Here is a 5,545-nt window from a genome sequence, read left to right as displayed (position 1 = left end):
TGCAGCTCTCTCTCTCTCTCTCTCTCTCTCTCTCTCTCTCTCTCTCTCGCTCTCATTCTCTGTCCCATTAGAGGCCAGTCACAATATAGCCAATCAGGCGCAGGCTTCGCACACGGACGGGCCTCCCATTGGCTGAGAGGGCGGGTGAAGAAAATCACTTACAACTGATTTTGGAAGTAACCACCATGTGATACCGACCATGTTATGCTTTTCGCTGACAGGCCTTGTTAGGAGCTGAAACCAACTGTCAGATTTTTTACACCGAGAAAAATCAAAACAAACATTTTTGATCTAACAAAATGTTTAATAGGCTTATTATTATTTCAAGACTATAATAATTTTGATTAGCAATATGAAATGTCCTAATATATTCAACAGAGTGTGAAGTGTGAATAACAGTTTCATATCATGACATGCTTGTTTTGTCTTACAGAGATATTTCCTGAAGTTAATCAACTAGCCCGTCCAGGTTCAGGCTTAGCCCCTTGAATAACTGAGCTAACTAGGTGACAGCAGATAGTGTTGGCAGCAGTTAGTGGTTAATCTGGTTAATGCTGCCCCCTATTTATGTCTGTATACATTCGACAGGCGGACAATTCTTACGTATTGCACCTTTAAGGAACAGGGAAACGACATTTCACATAAACAGATACATTTGACATTTTAGTTTACGATTCAACGATATGTTTAAGAAAAATGACGTTTCCACTGCCTACAGGTCTTAAACTGAATTCAAAATTTCAGGAGGTTATTTTCCACCTACACTTCAGTAGACATAGCTATTGAATATTGTCACTGCTTCAGCTTGTGTTGATGCTTACACAGCTTTCACTCCCACACAACATTTCACAGGCAAACACTGAACATTTCAAGATGTTTTGATTAGTATTTTCAGTGTCAGTACACTTCAATTATCCTCACAAAATTTTGCATTTTGTAGCTTCTTTACTATTTCTTTTTTTGACAACCTTTGATAATCATTATGCTTCTAGTTATTTACATTTTTTACTTTTATATAGTATTTATTTGATCTAATTTTATATTTTTTCCTTTTTCCTTGTTTATTTTATAATTTCACTATCCATTTTTTATTTAAGTGTGTTATGGATTTAAATCACCTGATGTGTTATCTGCAGTAATCTGGTTCACATGTATTAAGAAATATCAGGTAAGCTGTTTTCCAGCAGAGATAATAAATTCATATTTTTTAATCATAGCTTGCAGGAGAGAGACTGATGGTGCTGAGAGAAACTCCACCTCATACATCAGCTGAGTTTCAAATTAAAAGCGCAGCATCAAATTAAAAGCATCAAATTAACCTTTACAGAGCAGAGCAGATTAAATGTCAGCAGAAAATACCTGAATACCATCACATCCATATCATCCATCTACCTGGCTACAGTACTGACATATCAAACCAGTTAACATACAGTGAGAAGCCGAACAGGGATTAACTGCAGGAGGAACAACCTTTTTATTGTACAAAAAACCTTTAAATGGCAACAAGTGGATCTTTACATAATCCTGAGTCACAGAAGTCAACATCCAAGAAGATCCAGATTTAATTAGACAATAAACAGTCCCACGCAGATTCTTTAAAGCATTTTTATTTTACAAAAACAAACTCATGGAATGATCTTAACTTCCACACGAACGTTAAAGGCTCAGTCTCACCAGAAAGACTCACGTTGCTAGCGAGCCAGGAACATGCTAGCAGCAGTCAGTCACAATGGCTTCATCTTAAGTGAGTGACCTCATCCCAGATTACAACTACAACTCAACAGGTTGAGAAACTTTGGTAAGTATCATCAATGTCTGTGATTCTCTTTACACTGGCTATGAATTTGTCAGTAAAATTTGCTGAACCAGAGTGGAGAGATCAGGGGGATTGGCAACAACCAATCAGGCTCCCCTGGCTTATTTAACTACAGAGTGAGTACCAGGAACCAGGTGGATCTTGGAAGGACTGGTAAGGCTTATGGAGTAAATGGTAAATGGCAATATATTAATTGCACTTTTATCCAGAAGGTTTCGGTTTTCATTCACCCGTTCACAAGCCATCCTAATCAGAAAAGTGACAATATAGGTTAGTTCTTAAAGCAGTTTATTACTTCCCATATTTACATGTCAGGCAGTAGTAATTATTACAGCGGCAAAGGAGGAAGTCAGGCAAAGAAGTATAAAGAGCGACAATGTCCACATGGAATTCAGGGACTTTCACTTCTCCAGAGACCACTGTTCATTTCCCACATAAAAGCGAAAGTCAGTTGTGAGTTACTTTACCTTACTGATGTAGTGAAGTTATGTGAAGTACAATACGCAAATGAAGTCACTTACATAACAACGGTACAGTCGTAACATGTAACATACATGAGCGACATAGTTAATTTATCCCAAACCTCAACATTTAACTAAACCTGACCAAATACTTTTTTTGCCTAAACCAAAACAAAGTGCAACCATACAGTTTGACAAAGACAGCCCAGTTACCATGATTTAGTGTTAGCTCTTAACATTTCTGTAAACCACAGATATGACCAAGGTTGAAATTTGTACCAAACATGGCACATCATGTTCACATTATATGCATATTGCTAACTCTTAAATCAGGAGGTGGAGAGGATGGTGGTGGCATTATAGCAGCCAAAATGGTTGCAAAATGGCCGACTGCGATTCAAGTCACACTGCTAGATATCTTATAGGACACCTGTGGACATTTCCAGCCATTTTTGTGGTGACAAAAAGTCGGACCATCTCTGTCCTTGATCGTGGCTACTAAAACAGGTATTTCAAGCCAAACCATGATCTTTTCCTAAATCTAACAAAGTGGTTTTTGTACCTTAATCTGAGCTGAACATAACCACAGCACAAGAGAGAAGAAGAAAATTCAATTTAAGATGTAAGTTGAAACATTAAGAAATGCCCAGCTTTAAGTTATCTGTGGTTTTCACAGAAATGTCAAAGTGCCATTGATACATTGCAGCAGTCATGTTGATTTAAGAATGGTGGTATATCTTGGGTTTTAGAGTCAATGACAATCCATCTCTTCATCCGTTGGACATAAGGATGTGTTGCCCATTTCACACACACTCACACTGAAGCAGGATGCTGACCTGGCCATCAGGGGTAAATTTGAAGTTCAGTGTTTTACCCAAGGACACTTCAACATGTGGACAGGAGGAGGTGGGGATCAAACCACCAAGCCAACACTCTACCTGATTAGCCACAGATGCTCCAATTGAAGAATGGCAGGGTTGTGGACAAATTTGGGCTCTCAGTTTTTGATACACAAATTCTAACAATCCAGGCAGTGCTCTGTCTCCAAGAAGCTGTCAGAACGAAGTACTTCTGAATGGACAGAACAGTTGACACTAGGGAGACGATCACCTGCTTAATTGTATTTTTTTTTTTTTTACTCACTTCACTTCAAACACATATATGTGACAGACTGACAGTTTTTGGATATTTCAAGGTGTGTAGGAAAGTAACTCAACCCGTTATGTTTGTTTGTAGCACCAAACTCCACTCACTATCTATTTCGTTCAAGGTTGTTCTCTTCACCCTCTCACTCTTTTCTCTCTCTCTCTCTCTCTCTCTCTCTCTCTCTGCGTCTCTGGAGGTTTCTCTGCAGTCAGAAAACGAGCGGTAAACGTTTTGGCAGCTGATCACAGCCGTCCTATCAGCACACAGCCCTCGTTAACACCTCGCGCTAACGAGCTACAAAAGGCCTTTTAATGTCAGGAACAGAAGAGACGCCAGGAAAGATTTAACAGAAGAACACTTTCTTTTTCTTTTTAACGCTCTTCAAACGTTTTCACCAACAGATCGACCGGCTGCAGACACACATACACACACCCACTCACACACTCACACACACACACACACACACACACACACACACACACACACACACACACACACACACACAAGCACACACACAAGCACACACACACACAAAGGTCTGTTTAAGATCAATTACATTGAAAATGTAATCAGATTATTGAGGAATTTTAATATCTGATTACTTGCTCTTTGGGTACTCAGAAATCCATCCATCAACCCAGCTCCATATTTGTGAGGGTTTTAACCACTGACTTAATGTGCGGTAAAACTACACAAATATCCCATTTTCATCAAAGTACTTATAAACAGCTGTCCTACGAATAAACACATAAAAAGGCATTAAAAAAAACTTGAGAAAAAACATTCTTGAAATTAAACCATGTCAGAAGCTAGTCAGAAGGGGAGAAAAATCTCTTCAGATTCAGAATTTGGTATACTTGGTTACTCAAAAAAATACTCATTGTATTTTATATGTTGTTTAAACATATGTTGTATAAACATATGTTGTTTAAAGTAAGTTCTAATAACACTGTTGGATGTCTGCATTTTATGCTACTTTACACCTCTTAACATTTCAGAATTTTGATTTTTAAAATAATCATCTGTAATTTGTAATTCATCACCTACTTCCTATTTCTTAGTTCCATGAACATACTGAACAGCATCATCTGCATACATGTGTATGCTAAAGATGTTATTTGTATTAATACTACAGTCCTAATATTGAGCCATGTTGGACCTGGATGTTGGACCCTCTGGTTGCTGTTACTCACATATAAGACTTTATCCAACAAAGCCTTTTATTTCAGATTTTTAAAGAGTTTAGACGATCACATTTCATGATTGGCAAATTAGAAAGCCTTTCAAAATCTGACAACACTGGCCCAAAAACACCACACATACCCAACTTTGACTGATTCATCCTGAACACAAACTGTCCAGGATGAAAAACCTTAATTTGATTCAGATCAATCAGACTGTAAGATTGTACTTGATTGTCAGATTTTTGTATGTAGATCTGTCAATGCATAATTTAGAAAGATTCTGCTGCTTAATTGATGACCAATATTGTATTGATTTTGCCTTTTATAAATAGCACCAAGAAAAATAAAAAGGCCTACAATGGAAAAGAAGACGGTTTAAAATTAATCAAAAAAGACAGTTTAAGCCACACATACCCACACAAACATATATTCATGTACATGTTTGTATACATATTATGAAAATATCATGAGGGAAAAAGGTGAGCAAAGGAGTAAAGGAGCCAAGCGCAGAGTATTTTTAGCCATCTGGTCTTTTTTAGATGAATAAAGGAGAAACACAAGGAAACAGTCTGTGTTTTTGGCTCCATATCACTCAGCGTGCGTGTGTGTGTGTGTGCGTGTGGCATGCGTATGTGTGTCTGTGCGTGCGTGTGTTTGTGTGTGGAGGACTTGGCAGTGGCAGAAAGTACCACAGAAGAAGAAGAAGTTGTTGCCAAACCTGCAGCCACGTCTCAGTGATCAGACAGTAATCAAATGTCTGATGATCAGAATCTGATTACTTTTACTGACTTCATACTGTCTGCATTTATTCATACCGCTAATATACGCATATGACATAGTACAGAGTGTATGGATGTTTTGTTGTCTGTAGTAAAGAATCATGCATCTGTTTCACACTACGGCTCCAGTCTGACAGGATGAAAAGTACAGAAATAGGA

This window comes from Acanthopagrus latus, chromosome 13, assembly GCF_904848185.1.
Source record: "Acanthopagrus latus isolate v.2019 chromosome 13, fAcaLat1.1, whole genome shotgun sequence".
Lineage (NCBI taxonomy): Eukaryota > Metazoa > Chordata > Actinopteri > Spariformes > Sparidae > Acanthopagrus > Acanthopagrus latus.
This window is presented reverse-complemented; position numbering follows the sequence as displayed.